Genomic DNA, 9,268 nt, shown 5'->3' on the forward strand with positions numbered 1-9,268 from the left:
GGGCGTCCGGCGTGGGTCCAACCCCTCGAGGCGGGGAGCAGGGCAGCGTCTTCTCGGCACCAAGGGGGGCCTGCGTCGTCTGCTGGCACGCAGCTGGACCCGACTCTGCCAGAAGCTCCCCTTGTACCTGCGGGCCAGGAAGCACGTCTGCAGTGACCAGCCTCAAGAGCATGTCCAGAAAATCCGACAAGTCCCTGGGCGAACTCAGGGCTAGGCCTCTAACTAGCTGCTCAGCTCTGAGCAGCTCTGGCCCCCACTCCCTACCCCTGCCCACTGTCCTTGCTCAGCCTCTCACATGGGAGCCCTTATTATTTCACCAGAGGGTATGTATGCTTACCAGAGAGAGACAGAGAAACAGAGAGAGAGGAAAAGCGAGAAAGTGTCCTCCGTGGGGCAGGTCATGCTGCAGTCTCCTCACCGTCTCTCTGCCCTTTCAGGATTTGGGGCACACGCACATACCTGTGCCCAGGGGGTTTCTCAAGCCACAAGGTCTGAGACAAACTGTAGGGTCAGCCAGATGGGTTCTGGTGACGTTAACCACAGGCCATGGAGCCAGCGCAAGCCTCTATCTGTATTTCCACGTAGACATTTCTATTTCTGCGGCCGCATGCCCTCTGTAACTTACACAGCACGTCCGTGGAGTAGAACACGGATGTAGCGTGTGAGTGAACGATAATTTACCAGGGTGCAGACACAGATCGCGATGAGGTCCCACTCCACTCTGCAGTGCCACACGCCCGGAGCTCTTCTGAATGACGGCGCCCTGCTGCAGTGGCCCTTCCTTCCCAAGCCTCAGTTTACAGGAATTCTGCTCCCGTGGCCCCCCCAAGCCTTCTGCAGAGGATGAGGAAGCAGTCAGCCTGGCCATTTTCCCTTCTCATTTATCTGAGCTGCTGCCAAGATCCAGCCACAGCCCCGACTCCCCACTCGCAGAATTTAAATAAGAGCCACAGAATGCCGGGTCCCCTGGGTGCTGGCTTTTCCTGGCAGCTACAATGACAAAGTGACTTTTCCTGCCATTTTCAGGTGGCCCTCCCTGCCTGGGGTAGGAGCTGGCACTCCCCACAGGGGTCGGGGCCCAGCTTGTTCTTTGAAGCAGTGGTTCCTGCTTGTCAAGACCACAGATTCCCCAAAGAGTTATCTGAGCCAGAGTGGGGAGGGCAGGCTGCCGGTTCCCTAATCCCAAACCAGCCAGCCCGGGCTCCTGCAGGCCTGGGGAGGCCGGGATTTCAAGTGTGGAGAGGGGCAGCCAGTGAGGGCATGTGGAGAGGACTCTCCCAAGAGTGCTGCGGGTCAGCCATGCGCTGGTTGGAGGGGGCCGCGGGACATTTACAGGTGCACAGGATGGCCGCTCTGAGCTGTGGGGTGGCGTTGCTTTGGGGAAACGGCCAAGTAGGGACTCCCCTGAACAAAACATTCTCACCGGAAGACGTGGGAGGGTCCAGCCCGAATGCAGAGCTATCAAGGTAGAACTGGGATCCCCCTCCCTGGGAGAGCCCAAGTGGACGTTGGTGTTGTCTTCGAGGTGAGATTTTATTCTGTTACGGGCAGGCTCTGTTCCTTTCTCTGCTGGGTTATCCAGAACGTTCTCTGTGCAGTTCCTCCCAAAGAATAGCTGAGAACATCCTCCAGGGTCAGGTGGATCTGGCCAGCACAGAGGCAGACGGGGCCCCTGGAGGGGCGTGGATGCTGCAGGCCTGTCCAAGTGGCCTCCATGGGCTGTACACCCACACCCTGCCAGCTCTGGGCTGACACAGAGACCCCTTCTCAGGAGGACCGCCCTTGGCTGGTGGGAGCCAGCCTTGCCCAGAGAAGCCTGGGGGCGTCTGCACAGCCCAGGGAGAGCAGGTGGACTGCACAGCCCTTCACTCTGGGCCGGGCCCGGGTGGTGCCATTCTCAGACCAGGGCTGTCTGCGGGCCGGGTTGAGGCCAGGCCTGTGGGACCACAGCTCTACTGCCTCCCGGAAGCCTGCCCTCCCTGTCCCTTGTCACTTGTACAGGAATCCCTAGCTCAGACATGGGATGAAACGTTCTCTTCTCCCTGTTCCTCTCAGAGACACTCACCCGGGCGGGCCTGCTCACGGGGAGAGGTACACGCCTTACCCACGCACGGTGTCACTTCCGTGCTTGGCCGTGACCGGGCATCTGGTCGTCTTCTCACTTTGCTTTTACTCAAGGCTGTGTTTTAAGATCAGCCTGGGCTCCTGTACTCATGTCTAACTGTCTGCTTTTAGCTGGGCTGTAGAGCGACACATTTTTTAAATAAGCTCACTTCAGGTTCAGATTTTGAGTCCAACTCCTAAGCTCCATGCACCCCCCACGCTTGGTCCTTCTCTGTAGGTCTTCCTGTAACTGTCTAATACTGTGGACACTTTCCCAGGGTGCGAGATTTCTCACCTTCTGTCTCTCTATGTCTCTCTCTATGCCACCTCACCCTACACTAATGAAAACCGAAAGTGCAGACTAAAGCATCAAAGTATGAAAAATCTCTATGTAAGTGTATCAGCATTCTGATTAGCAGGTAAGAAATAGTTAAAAGTCAAAAGCCGAGGGACACCTGAACAGGGAAGGAAGACTGCTGTCCCCCTGAGGGCATCTGCCAGACCAGGTGAGCTGACTCGTCCACTCTCACACTCCAGTGAGTGCCCGTGCAGGGTTTCAAGCCCAGAATGTGTCCAGGTGACAGTCGGGGACAGAGCTGAGATCGCAGATTCCCCCCTCAACACGAGGGCGAACTGGAAACAAACTCAGATCTTACCGCGGAGTGAAGAGGGGAAAGCTCTGCTGTCGATCTCATATGATAAGACAGCCTCCTCGTGGGTTTAAACCCCATATTCACACAACTCGGGTGACTGGAAAAATCCCAAAGCTAAGAGGCCCCTTTGAGGTGGTGTCCAGTGAGTGCCCCAGGCACCTAGCAGCAGCAAGACAAATGTTGACTAGAGAGACTCACCTTCAACTCAAGTCTCAAAATGTCCAAATAGAGACTCACAGTCAAAACTCCCTCTGCGAACAAGGAGACAGGGTATCCTAGGGAGGCCGAGGCCGCGGGACAGACTCACACGTGGAGACTCCATTGGCTCTACCAGACACAAAACAGTAAGAGCGTACCAGGAAACATGAGAGAAAGAGACAGAGATGGACTGAGGTAAGAGCAAAGAGTAACAGAATGTAAAAATGACAGGTTTGAGAATAACGAACCAAAACTTTTTGGAAATGAAGCAATATACGTGAGTGACTGCATTTGAGACCAGGAGCCAGTGAAAGCGGAGGAATCGATGAGCAGGCTCCTGGCGCTGGGCTCTGGTGGGGTGAAGGCACCTGGATGCACTGTCATGATAAAACACTGGACACATCCAGTGATGCTTTTCAGGACAAGGACACCAACCACGCAGCGGAACCAGCGAGGGGGCATCGCGTGCCACAGCTTCTCACCGGGGGAATTTTAAAGGTCCCATAACCAGCTTGTTGAAGAGATCACCCTTTCTCTGTTGAACTTCCTTTGAACTTCTATCAGAAATCAGTCGACTATATATGTGATCTATTTCCGTCCTTTCTGTTCAGTCCCATCGATCTATCTGTCTATCTGAAGCAATTATCAAACTGCCGTAAATACTTGAGCTTTGCAGTAAGCCTCGAAGTCAGGTGGTGTCACCCAAACAGGAGGCGTTGGATCAAAACAGACAAGAGCATCCACAGATAGTGTGGAACAATTAGATATCCACATGCGAAGATAAGGACTGTAACAGGCGTCGCACCACAGAGGTAAATGAAGTGGACGTGGATTACTCCCTACACACAAAACTGCAAGGGTGTGAGGACGTGGTAAGAAGATGGCCGTCTTCAAGCTAAAAGAGTCTCCCCAGAAGCCAATCATGTGGGCCATTGATCTTGAGCTCCAGCCTCTAGACCTGTGAGAAATGTGTCAGTGGTTTAAGCTGCAGTCTCTGGCCCGGTTACAGCAGCCTGCGTGGTGTGGACTGACACTCTGCTCCACACTGAGCACCCCCCGGGTGTGCAGCTGACACTGCTTGCTCTGCACATACTGTCACAGCGGATGGTCTCTGCCACCTTAGAGGAGTGTCAGACTACCACATGAGGAGTCTTCACACACTTCATGGGAAGGGGGTATTACAGAAGAACTGCATGAGCTTCAAATCTCGGTTCAGCCTTCTTATCAGCCCCCAAACAAGGATGCAATCATTGCATAAAATATTTTGTAAACTCATGATTTAACTCCATTTTCCACAAACTTGTTACAATATCTTCACATACCCCTTCACAGAAGAGGTCACAGAGGCCCTGGGAAGCCAGGCCAGTCCAGCCGACACGGGATGATCTGCTCAGTACCAGCGGGGCTGCACTTCTAAGTCATGCGTGCTGTGACTCCAGAATCCCCGCTTTTCCCAGGGCATACACACCAGGGCTACCACCCATGTACAGCCATGGGGTTCACCTGGCTGGGGCAGGCAGGGAAGCAGCAGGGACGGTGCCCGTTCTGCTCCTACAATGAAGAGGACCAGAAAGCAGTGGCTGAATCAGGCCAGGGAAGATCCGAAGGCTGGGGAGTAACTATCTGGGATAGGGGCCGAAATATCTGCAGCAAAATGGGAACAGAAAAGTGTGGGAGGCTGTGCACCAGTGAATATCGCTGGTTTCTCAGAGAGCAAACAATTACACAATGAGAAAGGCCATGATTGGCTCCTCTTCAAAACCTCGCCTTCAGAACCATACTCGGATTGGCCACTTCCCATAGCAAATCAGTGAGCTTAGAATCCCTCAGATTTGCATATTCGGCACCTCATGATTGGTCCACAAAGCAATCAATCATAACCTACCTTTTGCTATCCTTCATTCAACCAATCACAGCCCACCAATGTGTATATAAGCACGATCTCTGGCCCATAATCGACAGACGACCAGGAAGACGACGACTGAAGAGCCCGAAGAGCTGAAACACCGCGCAGTCTCCAGATGACCTGGGAGACCCTGAAGAGCTGTAACACTACATCGTCTCCGGACGACCCTGAAGAGCTGTGACACCGCGTCATCTCCGTGCTGCTCACGGTAGACGATGTGACCCTTAAGAGCTGTGACACTGCGTCATCTCTGTGCTGTACCGTGCTGCCCACAATAAACGGACGACACTGTCGTCTCCGTGTTGTAACACTACGCCGCTTGTCCCGGCTCTCACTCCTTCACTCAGGAAACCTGTTCAGCTGTCCCCCGGGGGGTCGGGACAGAAAATCTCTCCAGCTGCGGTTAGGCATGGGTGTTCTTAGCTACGATGCCAAATGTATAAATCAGCAAAAGAAAAAAAATAACAGGCTGGGTTTTATCAAAAAGATGTCTGCTTTTTAAAAGAGAATAAAAAGACAAACCACAGACTGAAAGAAAATATATGCAATCACATATTTAATAAAGGACTTAGAGCCAAAATACATAAAGAATGTTCCAAACTCAATAAGAAAACAATCTATGTTTTAAATGGCCAAAGATTTGAATAGACACTTCACCAAAGAAGTACACAAGTGGTAAATAAGCCCGTGGAAAGATGCTCAGTATTATTAGATATTAGATAAATGTGAATCCAAACTACGGGGTTGTCAGAAGACTCGTGACGCATTTATGACAAGATACCACTGTGCAGCCATCGAGATGAAGAAAACTCAAAGCGTGGGTGGCCACGTCGTGTGCCAGCAAGGACGTGGAGGAACCGGAACGCTCGCTCACTGCTCCTGGACATGGGAAATGATGCAACTGTTTGGGAAAAGTTTGGAATTTTCTTCAAGGTAATGATCCATCTACTGTGTGCATAGCCATTCCACTCCTAGGTATTTTCCCAAGAAAACTGAAAGCATATGTCCACACAAAGACTTGCACATGAGTAGTTATAATAGTTTGATCTGTACCAACCCCTAACTAAAACAAACCCAGTAACTGCCAACAAATGAGCAATAAGTAAACTGTGGCATATCTGCCCCATGGCATACTACTCGGTAATTTTAAGAAATGAGTTGTTGATACACACAACATGGATGAACCTCAAAATAGTCATGCTGTCTAAAAAAACCCAGACCAAATATAAATATATATTAATATACTGTCTAATTCCATGTCTGTAATAGTCTAGAATAAGAAAACTCACCTACAGTGACAGAAAACACATCAGTGTTTACCTGGAGATGGGAGGGGCCAGGAAGGGCAGAAAGGAGGACTTACAAATGGAACAGGAGAACTTTCTGGAGTGATGGATACATTTATTATCCTGATGAACAGTTAGTTTCACAGGTGTCAAAACTTAAGAAGTTATATGCTTTAACTATGTGCAGTGACTTAAGATTCAACTCTACTTTGTCAAAGCCTGATTTTAAAAGAAGTTCTTAGTGAATTAAGAAAATTAGCAAAATTTTTAAGATAGATCCAAATGAAATATCCAGGCTGTGGCAGAGAGAAGCAACATTATCGCAAGCAGAGGGGAAGAGACATCAAACAGAGAGTCTGATAGGCATTATTTCCGAGTTTAGAAAGGCAGGAGACCGAGTGGAATGGAATCAATGTTTGAAGAGTGAGGGCGAGAATTTTCTAGGGAGACATCAATCCAGAAATCATAAAAGCCCAAATAGATCCTAATGGAATAAATAACAAGTAATGCACACCTATATACATCAAAATAAAACTATGGAACACCAAAGATTAAAAGGAGATCTTAAAAGTAGCCAGAGATAAAAGAGTCTCAAAGGACAGATGAGTGGGCTGCCAGTGGACTTCACCACATAATGGAAGCCGAAGGATGGCACAGTGACAGCTTTGATGTGCTAGGAAAAAGTGACTGTCAGCCGAGAAGTTGTACAGAGCAGAAACATTTCCGACAACCATGATAAAATAAGTGTATTTTCAGACAAATAAACAAGAGCACTTTCTTCTCTTAGGGAAATATTAAAGAGTAGGCTTTGGACAGAAGAAAATCCCACGAGGAAGATCTGATATGCAAAGAAGAATGAAAAGGCAAGATACCAGCAATTAAGCGGGAGGAAAGGGGTGGGGTTGAAAAGACAAACACCAGAATTGGAAACGTACCTGCCAGTGTGTGTCACAGGCAACGAATGCATACGGATCTAGAACACATACAGAATCCTGTATGTTTATTTGGCATTCAAGAATCTATTGATAAGAAACATCGGAAAAGCATTAGGGGCAGGGGAGACGGTTCTGTGACAGCGAGCAGAATGAGTGAGCATCCCCTTGTGCACAACAGGAGAGATCTTCAAACACACAAGGGGGCTTAAAGACCAAACTGGAGCGTGTACGTGTCACACAGTCCTCACAGACACCAACCAATACTGTACATTACTGACAGGTGCACCGATTCCCAAAGTTACAAAAGCATGGATTGAAACAATTTGCATGAATACATAAAACTGCCTAATTATTTTTTAAATTAATTTTTATTTTTATTTTCTATATAAGCATAAGATATAAGGTACATTTTTTCAGATAGATTCTTGCTATAGGGTGCATGCGCTCACCAGAGAGATAGAGAGACAGAAAGCGAAAAATCGCCCTCCGGGGGGGATGGCCACGATGCAATTCCTTCTCCTCTAGTCTTCTCTTGGGATTTTGGGCACACACGCACACATGCCCAGCGTGAGTTTGAAGCCACCAGGTCCAGAACTGAAGCCACGATCGGACATGTGGGAGTAGCCACTACGCCATCTGCTGGTCCCTATAAGGTCAATTTTCGTTTCTAAGGTTCAGAAGCAAATGTGATAGAATGCTAATATTTGCTCATTCTACTCATCATTACCCAGGAATTTGTTACGTTTTCCCAAACTTTCCTGTATTTTTAATTCAGAGAGAGAGAGGGAGGGAGGGAACAGACACTCCTACATGAGTCCATCATCTCTGTGAGCTAAAGTCTACGGGGCAATTTTGGCTACCGTAAGTCATTCTTGGTAGACCGCGTAAGACAACTGATATGAAAATAGGAAAATGAATCAAGAAGTAGGCTTCTTTCCTGAGGAGAGAACACAAGTGTTCGATGACAGAGTGTGACTGGCGAGGTGGCGAGGGGTGGGGAGTAGCGAACTACACACACGCATGGGCGGTGTGTGGACAGGCAGCACGGGAGGTGGGATGAGGCCTCCGCCCTACTCCCAGAACCTGCGAACGTGTCAGTTCATGGCACACGAGCGTTGCCAGATGTGATTACAGGCTTTCACTTTAGGACGTGAGGTCACTTGACTTACCCAGGTAGGCCCAGCCTAATCACATGCGTCCTTGAACACAAAAGGAGAGGCAGGAGACTAGGTCACAGGGGCCCGAACGAGGAAGGAGGAGAGATTTAGGAGTTCAGGAGGGGCTTCACTCGCGCTTGCTGGTTTGGGACAGTGAGGAAGAGAAGGCGCAAGCTAAGGAACGGAGTGGGCAGAAACAGGTCCCCCAGAGCCCCGGGAGAGGATGCAGCCTGTGACGCCTCACTGTTGGTCCAGCGAGGCCTGCCCTGGACGTCTGGCCCACAGAGCTACGGAATCACCGTGTGTGCTGCTCAGAACAGTACACTAAGCTAGGCCATTTATTACCGCAGCAATGGAACAAACGCCAGGCAGGCAGGCCCCTGACTTCATCCCGTAGACATGCTTCTGTCTGATCGCGTGCAAAGTAAACACATGTAGAACAAACCCCAAGTCACTGCGGACTTCTCTTCTAAACTGGCCACAAACTACTACGTGAAAAATAGAAGAACTCCAGTATGTAGAGCCCTTTTGAAGAGGAGAATAAGCCCGTCTGATCAGGTCAAGTCCACCACCGCGCCCCCCAGCCCCCGGGACAGGGAGCACACAGGGCATGCTCACAGGGGGTGGGGTCATCTCAGGGACCGTCCTAGCATTCTGTCCACCACACCACCCACAGGGCCATCGCCAGCATTGAACTCAGGACGCTAGCTGGTGTGTGTGAGACTGGGGTCCCGGTCTCCTGGCTCCACAGCGGTGCACTTGGGGACCTATCTGGTCTCTCCTTGTAGCCTGCCATAGCTCATGGTGGGTTTCATCCCCTGCCTCCCTGTGCTGCGAGAGAAGCCACACCCTCCCCTCCCAGTACTTGCTACAGTGGCGGCTCCGTCCTCTAGAATGGTCCCCAAATCCCCCTGGCTGTCACATCCTGTGACACTCTCCCACAATGCATAGTCTGGCCTGGGTAACAAGCAGGGTGTGGCAGAGATAACAGAGCGAGTTCCCAGGCTGGCTGGGAAAGAAACCAGGGCCT

The 9,268-nt window shown here is 50.3% G+C and overlaps 1 protein-coding gene and 1 long non-coding RNA gene across 3 annotated transcripts in view; one reads left to right on the plus strand and one right to left on the minus strand.

Annotated features, from left to right (window-relative positions):
* LOC106733298 (uncharacterized) overlaps positions 1-9,228 on the plus strand; it is a 12,268-nt gene extending 3,040 nt beyond the window's left edge. The window contains exon 3 of one of the 2 annotated variants that reach the window (XR_001369429.2): positions 8,589-9,228. This is a non-coding gene — a long non-coding RNA (uncharacterized LOC106733298). Of the gene's footprint in view, positions 1-4,870; positions 4,906-8,588 lie in introns of those variants that run through there. The other variant, XR_001369427.1, reaches the window with a different exon arrangement.
* ZNF831 (zinc finger protein 831) overlaps positions 1-9,268 on the minus strand; it is an 89,987-nt gene that overhangs the window by 47,993 nt on the left and 32,726 nt on the right. The gene's annotated exons all lie outside the window — the stretch shown is intronic.

Source organism: Tupaia chinensis, unplaced genomic scaffold (genome assembly GCF_000334495.1).
Source record: "Tupaia chinensis unplaced genomic scaffold, TupChi_1.0 Scaffold000066_1, whole genome shotgun sequence".
Taxonomy (NCBI): Eukaryota; Metazoa; Chordata; class Mammalia; order Scandentia; family Tupaiidae; genus Tupaia; species Tupaia belangeri.